Genomic DNA, 13,164 nt, shown 5'->3' on the forward strand with positions numbered 1-13,164 from the left:
ATGGACCTTGCTTTGTGCACTGGTGCACAGTCATGTTGGAAGAGGAAGGGGCCAGCTCCAAACTGTTCCCACAAAGTTGGGAGCATGGAATTGTCCAAAATGTCTTGGTATGCTGAAGCATTCAGAGTTCCTTTCACTGGAACTAAGGGGCCGAGCCCAGCTCCTGAAAAACAACCCCACACCATAATCCCCCCGCCACCAAACTTTACACTTGGCACAATGCTGTCAGACAAGTACCGTTCTCCTGGCAACCGCCAAACCCAGACTCGTCCATCAGATTGCCAGATGGAGAAGCGCGATTCGTCACTCCAGAGAACGCGTCTCCACTGCTCTAGAGTCCAGTGGCGGCGTGCTTTACACCACTGCATGCGACGCTTTGCATTGCACTTGGTGATGTATGGCTTGGATGCAGCTGCTCGGCCATGGAAACCCATTCCATGAAGCTCTCTGCGCACTGTTCTTGAGCTAATCTGAAGGCCACATGAAGTTTGGAGGTCTGTAGCGATTGACTCTGCAGAAAGTTGGCGACCTCTTCGCACTATGCACCTCAGCATCCGCGTCAGTTTATGTGGCCTACCACTTCGTGGCTGAGTTGCTGTCGTTCCCAAACACTTCCACGTTCTTATAATACAGCTGACAGTTGACTGTGGAATATTTAGGAGCGAGGAAATTTCACGACTGGATTTGTTGCACAGGTGGCATCCTATCACAGTTCCACGCTGGAATTCACTGAGCTCCTGAGAGCGACCCATTCTTTCACAAATGTTTGTAAAAACAGTCTGCATGCCTAGGTGCTTGATTTTATACACCTGTGGCCATGGAAGTGATTGGAACACCTGATTCTGATTATTTGGATGGGTGAGCGAATACTTTTGGCAATATAGTGTAGATAGATAGATAGATAGATAGATAGATAGATAGATAGATAGATAGATAGATAGATAGATAGATAGATAGATAGATAGATAGATAGATAGATAGAGAAAGGAAGGCATGGGTGAATGGATGGATGGATGGATAGGTGGATGGATGGATGGATGGATGGATGGATGGATGGATGGATGGATAGATAGATAGATAGATAGATAGATAGATAGAGGGCAGGAGGGAGGGCGGTTGAGAGGGCGAGAGAGGGACGGATGGATGGATGTACAGAATTGAATTTTGGTTACAACCCTGTTACACAGAGCATTGTTATATCATATATATATATATAAATGTTCATGTGATCCATTAATGGAGTCACAAAATAACCCCTGGACCTCAGAGAGGTTCTCTCCAGCAGATAAATCTGGGTCAGATGTTACCTGTACTTCAGCCTCCTGAAAAACAACTGGTTGTGTTTATTTCATTTCATTTATGAGGGTCTACATGTTCTTCTCCAGGGTAAAGAAATTGCTTCAGGGAATCAGCTGAAAATCCCATGACTTAATCCTCCTTCAAGCCTACACTTTTTACAGATTTTAAGTGGAACATTCTGTTTATGTCACTAAACGGTTAATAATTTTATGCACATAATAATTCCCAGTAATAGCCACGGTTTATTATGAAGTATTTCTGCTGTAAGGTATGGCAGTTTGAGGTTTAGTTTTTGGCCTAAAGCAGGTCATTTTTCTTCACATGTGAATCTCATAAAAATGTCTAAAGTCAAGGTTGCCATAGAGACAAGCTAAACAAGGTCAAGATCGCGGCATCTCCAAGATGAGGATGCTAGAGAGGAAAATGTGCTCTGTATATTGCTTTCACAACTAAATGCTTTACTGATTATCTGCTTAATATTATATTTATATTCCCTAAACACAGAGATTATGAGATAAGCCTAAGCAAAGCTAGTTTCTGTGCACTGATCTGATCTCAGACCACATCCACAACACTGGGAAAGATTCTGCTATGTATATATATAAACTCATGTTCTCTCATTAAAATGGGCTTCATGATGCAGCTCAGTCGGGGAAGTCAGCCATCTTCATCACGCAGCCCTGGAGTCTGGAGACTGGCCTGGATGGACCTCTTCTGAATTATTCAGAGGTGAAGTTGTCAGAGAAGGGAGGTGTTGGGAAAATGGGTACATTATGAAACGGCAGATTAGCTTTAGGGCAGCTCGAGGGGTCAGCTGGCTGCCATTAAAATTTTACACGAGATGTCACTCATGCAATGTAACCTCAGTCTACTATCTCATATGGTATTTCCTTTTCTCCCAGTCTCAACATACACACAAGCTATAAGAATGAACACATACCACTTTTTTATTTAACCATAAGCAAAAAATAGTGTGTTTTCAGCAGTCTGTACACTATATGTGGAAAATACACGACAGGGCTTGTTGTTTTTGGAAAATAATCAATGACACGTGGTGAGATTGTTCTCACCACAACATGTCCTCAGATTTTTTGCATTTCTTTCAAAACCACAGCAATTTGCTACTATGAATGGAATTTTTTATATTATTATTAAACAAATTATTTAAACAAAAACAGCAAAATTTCTATGCAATTTTATTTGCAGAGCCCTATTAACAGTGGACAATGTCGCAAAGCAGCTATACAGTGATAGAATTTCAGGATATTCATTCATAATTTTACATTTAAACTCATCCCCAATGAGCAAGCCATAGGTGATGGTGGTGAAGAAAAAAAAAACCCCTTGAGACGATATGAGGAAGAAATCTTCAGAGGAAGCAGACTCACCAGGGAACCCATCCTCATCTGACTGACACCGGAGAGTGTGATTATAAAAATAATTCCCAAGTTGACCCAAGAAGCCTGCCTGAAAAAGACAGGGATTCTTTTATTCATCTAAACTAAACACTTTAAATTGGTGTAACTCTAGAAGCTATATATAACATGGCAACCTGTAATGGTCAGACATCTTAGAGAAAATCCAGTCGAGAAAGAAAATGTAGGTGTTAAGTCTGTTGATGCTTACACATTTGTTGTTTTTTGGGCATAATTCCAACGTAGTGGCAGTGAAGCCAAGTTTCTTTCGCGACAGACCCCAGAACCAGTATATAGGTTTGTTATAAAAATACTAGTAGTAGTTCAGTGGTTAAATTGTTGGACTACTGATCAGATAGTTGTGCTCAGATCCCTGAGCAAGGCCCTTAATCCTATATGAGATAAATGTACGTTGATCAGGATAACAATGTCTGCCAAATACCTTAAATGTTAAATTCTTAGATGGCAATCCAACTTCACTGACGTGGTAGTTAGTTACCTAGCTGAGCTAAGTTGGAGCTCATCAGACCCTCTTACACGGACACATGAGCATCACACCCATATGTGCTTGCTGAACATCTCATTTCAGATTTCATCCTTTTTCCTGTTACAATAAGCTCCACTCTTCCTTCCACTAGATGTTGGAGTGTGGCTGTGTGGATATGTGATTTCAGCTACAGGCGCTTTAGTGAGATCAGACACTGTACTGTACCGTATACGACTGATTGATTATTTGATTATTTATAATCAAACTCTCTGGTGTTTATGGTAATTCATGCTCTCTGGTGTCACCCAAGGTTCCTTTTTGAGTCTGGTTCCTCTCAAGGTTTCTTCCTCTTACCATTCAAGGGAGTTTTTCCTCACCACAGTCGCCTCAGGCTTGTCCATTAGCAATAAATACAAATACATTTAAATATAAGTCTAATATATATCTAGAAGTTTTTGTATAAGATTAATCTTGAACATTTTGTACTATATGTTCTGTAAAGCTGCTTTGAGACAATGTCCATTGTTAAAAGCGATATACAAATAAATTTGAATTGAACTGAATTGAAGACACTCATGTTGTAAGTGTGAGGAGGTCTGGGGTTCAGTCAGTGTTCCAGTTCATCCCTAAAGTGTTCAGTAGGGTTGAGTCAGAGTCAGGGCTCCATGCAGGACACTCCAGATCTTCCAGTCCAACCTTCTCACACTATGTCTTCATGGAGCTCTGTGCTGTGTGTCATGGTTTCCAGTGATGGTACTGCATTATAATGCTTACAAAATGCTATACAATTGTGTCCTTTAATCTTATTGGTGAGTGTAAACACATATGGGAGTCATGTGACCAAGAAGAGCAACTCCCATTGTCCTGAAGTCTCCTGTGGTAGAAAACCTCTGAAAGTGCTGACACTGGAGACTTTCTATAGACATTAAATAAACATCTTCTTACAGGCAGCTTTACCATATGACCAGTGAGACCCTTTAAGACCTGGTGTACAAGCGCCTGTGAATTTGCTGTCGCTGTAGAAACACTATGATTAATTGTATGCAGGAGTTTTAAACCTGCAATGCAGCAAAATGCAAACTTGGAGCCATTAAGTAGTTAAGGCTCTGGGTTGTTGATCAGAAGATCAGGGTTCAAGCCAAAGCACCCCCAAGCTGAAACCATTGGGTCCTTGAGCAAAACCCTCAACTTTCCCTGCTCCAGGGGTGCTGTATCATAACTGACTCTGCGCTCTGACACCTACCCTTCAAGGATGGGATAAGGGATGTGAAGAAAGAATTTCACTGTACAGTAATGTATATGTGACAAATAAAGGCTACTTAAAATGAAAAAATCAAACAGCAACCATGATATTGTTCAGGGTCAAGCAATGTAGGTCAGGATCAGACTAGAATATGATGTATCTCCTGCAAGGATGATTAATAGTTTGTGTTTCATCAGAGAAATGGCATTTGTGTTGTTTTAGAAGCAAATATTAAATTAGCACCATAGCGAAAACTGTAGTAGTAGACCTAAAGCACAATAGCAATTTTTTAACCAGATATAAATCAGATCAGTGTCTACATATATGTGTGAAAGAATTGATCTGAACAGTCATACACCCAAGCATCCAGGACATATTTTCTTTTTGAAATGCATTTGACGTTGAAATCATCATTCCCTTGATCTGGAACTTCGCTGGCGTTCTAGAGATATCCATCACGCTGTGGTTTCTCGAAGATCCCTCAGAAAAAATCCCTTTGATTGTACTGCACATGAAATCTGACTCCTCGTTCAAGTAATCCGGAGCTTATAGAGAGACTTGGCCCACACCCTCTTCCAGACGTTTATGGCTCCGTGGAGACAGCTCCGTCACTGGGAAGGGCGCTCATTATAAACGGGTTTCATTGGAGTGTTATTGCTTGTGACTGCACCTACCTATTAGGCCCAAGCTGAAGGCCTCAGAGTGCTCTCCAGTTGATTTTGGAATAACAGTGACTTCACCGCATGAGCCAGACAGACGTGGCCTTCGCCAAGGAGAACCTTTCAAATATGATCAGGATTAATGGAAGAATAGATGACGTTGGTGCCATTAGAATGCGGTTGTGCTAGCATTAGCATGCAGGAAGGGTTTACAGAGGATTGCGGTGCAGTATATTAATTCTGCTGCTTTCTCATGAAGTTTCTCCGAAACACATATAATTAGCCAAAAATGGTTTAAAAACATCATCCAGCTTGTTTCCTTAGCCATTATGAACATGATAGCATGGTGACATGCTAATGTATATGGATTTTTTTTTTGTCTCAGCTTTGGGCTAACAAGGTTTTAGCCACTCTATGAGTCCATCATTAAAGTGCTCATTGACAGGGAATCAATCTGCCATGGCAACTGCAGGAAGACAGAATGGAAATGGAGTAATCTTTGCACCTGACTGGCTGATAACCCGGCCTGTTCCACTTTCTGAGTGGCAGATGTATGTAAATCTGCTGTGTTGGAGATTGGAAATGCTAATGAGAATGTCTGCAAGGGAAATCGTCACTGTTTGGCAAGACGTGAAGTGCTTATCATCTCACACACACACACACACACACACACACACACACACACACACACTGCTTCACAATCAGCAAGAATTACTCAGTTATAATACCAACAGTTGACCCTTACTGAGTGGTAAAAAAAAAGGAAATTAAAAATCATGCCTGCTGTTCTGTTACTGAAATCTATAACAACACAGCTTTATTTATTTAATTAATTAATTAATTATTTTTTATACAGGCTTTAAACTCTCAACAGGCACATTGTGAAATAATTGTTTGAAAGGATATTAATTTAATATATTAATTTATTTATTTCAAGAAAAATAATATATACTGCATATATAATATACTGCTAATATACTACATATTCAACACTTAGTTGAAATCTATGAAATCTTTATATTTTATTCTGCATATTCTAGTAAGGACACAACCAATGACAGGAATCAATATATACAAAAAAAAAAAACAAGAAATTCCTTATAGTCATTAAACTTGGTTTAAGCCCCTGGAGTAGTATAAAATTGTTTTTATTCATAAAATTGTTTAAATCTGTGATTGATGTCTTTATGAGATGTTAATATGTCACCATTCTCTGATTCTCTTTACTTATGATGTGGTCACTTTCCAATTTTTACTCCTAAGTTGTCTGGGAAATCATTTTTTTACCAATTTGGACATTTTTTGTAGTGTAAATATGATTATCATTATTATACTGTCTGAAAGTATCTGATTATGATTAAATCAGCATGAAAGCATCATACTTTAGGTCTCAGTGGAAGAGTGCACAACATTTCCTTTATCTGGACAGTTCATTTGTTGTTCCAGTTCTGCCAATTCAGCCCTTTTTCTTCTCTTTCCTGCAGCTGGAAACAAAATAACATGTCCCCTGATATATACTTTTAAAATTTCCCACAGTATTGAAGGGGAAGTTTGATGAGTTTCATCAGTTCATTTACAAAAAAAAAAAACCCCAAAAACAAAAAATTGATCTCTTGGACAGTAATAAAATTGTTGTTTCTTTAGGAGCTGTGTGTGTGCTTATCTATCACAGAGAGGTTTAATGCTCTGTTCAGAGAGGTTGAGCTTGGGAAAAGCACTATGCAAATGAAACTAATGATGGCGACGATGATGATGATGGTGGTGATGATGATTATGATGATGACAATGATGATGATGACGATGATGAAGATGATAATGGCGATGATGATGACGACGACGATGATGATTATGATGAAGATGATGACGATGACGGCAATGATAATGATGACGACAGTGATGATGATGATAATGACGATGATGATGACGATGAAGATGACGATGATGATTATGATGATGATGACAATGACGATGGCATTGATGATGATGATGAAGATGATGACGATGATGATAATGATGACGACGATGAAGATGACGATGATGATGCCATTGATTATGATGATGATGCCGATGCCAATGATGATGATAATAATGACGATGATGATGATGATAATGAAGATGATAATGACGATGATGATGATGACGACAACGATGATGATGATGACAGTGACGATGGCGTTGATGATGATGATGATGATGATGATGACGATGATGATAATGATGATTATACTGAGCATTTTTTAAGCTCTGAATTTCTTAGCAAACTCTTTTATTTTTATTTTTTTTTAAATATATATATTCCAGTGGAAGCATTTTTGAGCAATAATGCAGCTTAATTTTTCTTTCTCGCTTCTCTGCCATGGCTTCCAACAAACGCATTTATAACTCCACAGCATGATGCTAGCTATTACAGCACCCAAACTAGCACATGGCTTCCTGCTGATAAATAAATTGGCAGATAGACTTTAGGACGATGCCTTTAGGAAGAAGCCGTTATTTGTCACATATACATTACAGCACAGTGTTTTAAATTCTTACTTCACATATCCCAGCTTTAAAGGTTAGGGTCAGAGCACAGAGTCAGCCATGATAAAGCGCCTGTGGAGCAGTGAGGGTTAAGGGTCTTGCTCAGGGGTGCAACAGTGGCATCATGGCAGTGGGTTGGTCAACAACCCAGAGCCTTAACCACTTGAGCTACCACTGCCCCTGAAGAATGTATTTTTTTACACTGTTACTTTTATCCATTTACAATTACATTTAGTGTTAGGAACACAAGAAGCCTGTTCATGTTATCACTTATGTTATAACAAATGTCACCCGATGCTAGTCTCTTTTTAATATTTGCTTGATTTTTTTTCTGTTTGCTTGAAGACTTTCCAGCAATGGAGAACTTACTGTTACCACCTAGTTAACACCTGACGCTCCTTCCTCCTTCCTTAAAGGGGAAATAAATATCTCCAGAAAACTTTATTTATTTCTGGTAAAAAACAAAAACGGTCCAGTGACTTAGCCATTCCTTTAAAAATAATATATAAGAATGAGCGTATACTATACAATTTCGTTAGCGCAGCAGTGAGCAGCAGTGGTATGAGGAATATTCAGTAACCGCTATGACCTTTTCAGTAAAAAAATAAATAAAATAATTAGGTTTATAACTAAGACAGGTCTGGATATGCTGAAGATTCCTAAATGGTTTTTTTATATGCTTTTAATCAAAATCTAAAATTCGCCACACAATAATGTTCATTGATATCCAGTAATTCAAATACCTGGCAAATAAGGAAGCTCCATTGAGTGTAACATCTCGTGTAAGACCTGTTATTGTCATGTAATGGGTTTTACAGTGAAAGCTTCACATAAATTACTTAAAGCAAACCTCTTGTTTTTCCATTTAATGTCGGTAAGATTTGAACACAGGTCTAAGATTTTATCCAAGGAAATAATGGAGAAAGCAGAATCTGCTTCCTGTGTGCTTTTTAAAAGTCTCCAAAGATATAAATGAGCCAAAATATGTAAATAAATCTTAGTTGATCGCTAGGCTTTTTTGGCTCTGATTTGGAGGCGTTCTGATAAAGCCCTGGGTAATCGTTAGCATGTGGGGGTATTATAACACACACACACACACACACACACACACACTCCCTGAATTTCCTCTCTGAGCCATATAATGAGTTCCACATGGTGGCTCTGACACCATTCCTTTACAGCTGATGTAGGCCAAACCATGCCATTAGCTTTGTTTATTTGAACGCCTGCATTCTTTGTACTTTTTTTTTTCTTAATGCATATAGTGACTCATGTTCCCATGAGGGTCAGAGAGCTAGACTGATTTATTTATGCTGCAATCATGTTGGTTAGTAAAATAAACTGGTCATTGAACGTTCCTTACCAAATCCTGCTTGGAAATCGATCTGTTTAATCCGATGCATTTTTTTTAATGTAGTGTGAAACCCTTATACAAAAGTTTATTTATATATGTGTAACACATTACAGTATTATAGGCTGGATGAGTAGAATTTCATTTCTATCAGATGCACATCTGTTTACTGAAGTGTATTAAATTCTGGGATCAAATTCTGGGTCGTACAAACTAGAAATGCAATTCTGGGCCGACGCAACGCCCCGTCTCGCTTGCCTGAAGCCTCCGGACTGGAGAAACTGAGTTCTCTTGAATATACAAACCCTAGTGTGGGGGAGTGATGGATTGATTCACTAAATGTAGACGGAAGAAAGTGATGAAGCTTGGTGCTGGAACATGGTATAGAGGCCCTTGGCTAGATGGTCTAATTTCATTTTTTTCTGCTAAACAGCTTGATGGGTGAGCTGGTGGTAAATGATGACATTGGTGCCGGGAAATTTATTGCAGAACCTTTTTTCGTTCATACCAACAAAGCAGTCTGCTAACCGGACAATCGAGATGATGGATTTTTGCAGAATGGACACCAGTATTTGACATAGAACATGCCACCACTTTCGCTAACGGCCTGCACTGGTGCAAAGAGTGACATTTAATTTATTTCCCAGTATCAGAGAGAGTAAGCGCTGAAGCTGTCCACGAGAACTTTATGATATGTTTTAGATCAAATACATGGGAGTGACATCAGAAAACATGCTTAACATATGAATATTAATGAATATTAAGTATTTAAGATAAATCTTGCAATTAAAACTATACATAAGACACTAAAACAATTCAACTTCCTGTCAGGGAAGTGCTATCCCTTAAAATAGCTGCATGAAAATGTCTCAGTTACAGCCAGGGGTTTGTTGTTAGATCAATCAGACAGAGCAATGCAGGGAAGTCAAAAACAAGGAATAATAAAGAAACTAATACTAAACGCTCAGAAAGATAAGGTGTAAATAAGCTGTAAATAAACAGAAACAGGTGACCTCGATAGGCAGCTAAGTGAGAGTTAATGACTTTGTGGATTTGTGTTGGTTCCTGGATTGGTGGTGAATTTGGACACAATCATTAGCACGGGAGTAATCAAAATGAAAAACTCATGTAACAACTAACGTAACAACTAACATAAGCCTCTGAAATCTTACTACAGAGAATATAATAAGAGTGGCTAGCAGCCTTTAATAAATAAGCTTATAACGTAATGTTGCAAACATGGTGGAATATCCTCTCTGCATCAGACTCCCTCCTAGTAATACACAAATACACAACAGTTTAAGGTTTTCTGCCCTTTTGTGGAAAACATGTTTGGCACAGCATCTTTTTTTTTTCCAGCAGGCCTACAGCTTTCTTGCAACGCATGGCAAAATTTCTGAAGTCAATTTGTTTGAGACAAATAAGTAGGAAATGTGCTGAGCAAAGCAGTAATGTTTTGGACAGGGGAAATTTTCCTTCCTACACTGGAAACCCGGATTGCATACAGTACAGACATGCTGGGTAAAAGGGAGCTGTGAAATTATTGTGTTTCATAACCAGTGAAAAGAAATAATAATAATAATAATAAAAAAATAGATGTGAGTACAAAAAAATATCACACTGTAGCATGAAGCAATGTCTAGTTCATTGATTTTTTCAGATTATTTACTTTCTGTATTTTAGAATTGTTTAGAACTGTAACATACTATCCTAGAGTTTCAGTCGTGATTTTTCTGTCACAGTAGCCATATTCTGGACCAAATTTCTGGCACAGTGTAAACGTAACTAGAGATAAAAGTTGGACAAACTTAATAAAAGATAAAAGTTAAACAAAACAAACCATGACTCTATGTCTGAACTTCTGATTCCATTTACACTGACGACACATAACATTATGACTACCTGCCTAATATTGTGTATCAATTTGGCCCTTGTCAGACTCATTCAAATCCTTACGCTTGTCCATTTTTCCTGCTTCTAACGCATCAACTTTGAGGACAAAATGTTCACTTGCTGCCTAATATATCCCACCCACTAACAGGTGCCATGATGAGGAGATCATCAGTGTTATCACTTCACCTGTCACTGCTCAGAATGTCATGGCTGATCGGTGTATGCTTCCACATACCATATCACCAGATTACCAGATCTTCACGTCCAGGTGTGCAAAATATTCCAGACTTTCATCAGGAGAAGAAAAACTTTTTCTTTCAGCTGCTCCCTGTTTGTGGTCACCACAGCAGATCATTTGATTCACATGTACAGTATTGATTTGGCACAGGTTTAACTCTTCAGTGGCAGGGTTAGCTCCCTGCCTGGGAATCGAACCTGGGCTGTATCGAACTGGACCATCAGGAGGCCTGGGAAACACTTCTACTAATAAAAAGAAAACACTTTTCAGTTATCCCATAATATCCCCAAACTAGCTAGCTAGCTAGCTCCACTGCAGTTAAATTAAAATATCCCTTGTTTGGTCTACAGACCATTATACAGTGATGAAATGCAGAGATATGGTTTCTATTGTTTTCTTTTCCTTTCATTTGGATCAGCATATCAGAAACTATAGCAGTGAAAAATACACTCAGTGTCTGTCAGGTAAACTGGATTCACTTAGCACTGATAAAATATGTCTATTTTCTCTGATTGTTTACTAATTAAGCATTTCAATGGTGAGACGATTGCCGTGTGGTGAACTCAGGAAGCATTAACAAATGGGGTCAGTTTCATGCAAATAAGCTAACCGTGTAGCTTGCTAGTAAATCTGAGTGCTGCTAGCTAGCCAAGCAGATACATCTGTAAATTAAATTACAAAAAACGTGTTTGATTTCCACTTGAATTCCATACTAACAGCCAAAACCACACAAATGCATCAAAACTCGAGTCTGAGACGGTGAATTTGCAAGATGATGGAGATATGCAAGGCCCTTTGAAAGAAGTTGGAATGATGAGAGCTTAGAGAGTATCAAGGGTGATTTGTCGGTTGTGAAGGGTGAAAGCAATTATGTAGGCCTCTTGTTTAGATTAGTGAGATCAGCCTTCAGCTCTCCTGTTGCACCAGGTGACATCAATTCCCAAACCGGAAAAAACATTACAGCCTCCAAACCGGACATCTGACGAGAAAGTAAACAATCAAATAAAACCTGCAGTCCAGAGTAAGTGTGGAGTTTCCAACAATGACAAGCTGCAGAGGTCACTGCCCTGATTAAATCTTGTCTTGACATAAATGAGAGAGAGAGCTGATATTGGTGAATCAATATGGCTTAGTAGGGAGAGACACGGCAAGTCAGGGGATTAAGACGGGTCATGCTTATGAATAACTTTATTCCTCTAGTGTTTAGATATCATTAACATTCCTCACTCAGCTCAACAAATTTGGTGCCCTAGATCAACATCACCCCCTCACCCTCCCTCCCTGACTTAAATATTTTAGACATGACGTAGAAGAGCATGCTGTTTCTAAACTATAAACACTGTTTCTTTGTACTTCGCAAAACATTTTACACAAAGTGCTTATAAAAGAATCATGCAAACATGTTTTTTTTTTAAATTTAGAGTTTATTGGCTAGCTACCTTTCTGATTTATGTTTTTGTGCACATTTGAAGAACATTTTATTCACTTTTAGCCAGTATAATCTTTACTACACATCTAGGTTGACTGTTTTTACGTTGACACTCTGAAACGTCCTTGGTGCCTCTGAGAACCAAGAGCCGTGTTTCTCATTGGAGATAAAAACAGATCCATTCTGGATGCACCGGTGAACATAGTTACACCATAAAAAACTCATCTCTCTGTGAGTGTGTACCACATAACCAAAGGCTATGAATATGTGAGCTATGACATCACACCCTGTATGAATACTTCAGCAAGCCAAACCTCCTTTATACAAAGAGCCATAAAGGACATGCATATATTTAATAATCACAATCTGCATAAGTTTGTTGTTAGAACATAGTCTTTTTACCAAAGTAATGTTTTGATAATGCTGACTGGATACAGAAATTGTTAAAACCAAGCAGCCAGTAGAGTCCAGAATGATTTCAGAGTCTGAGTTCACAAGCTGACTATTACACAACACCCTAAATAATAAATTATATTTAATGAGTGTTAGATTGATTTCTAGACTTAATGCAACTGCATTTGACATAACAGTTACTGCACAATGTCTAATCAGATATTGTATTGAGGG

The sequence above is a fragment of the Hemibagrus wyckioides genome, linkage group LG06 (genome assembly GCF_019097595.1).
Source record: "Hemibagrus wyckioides isolate EC202008001 linkage group LG06, SWU_Hwy_1.0, whole genome shotgun sequence".
In the NCBI taxonomy this organism is placed as follows: Eukaryota; Metazoa; Chordata; class Actinopteri; order Siluriformes; family Bagridae; genus Hemibagrus; species Hemibagrus wyckioides.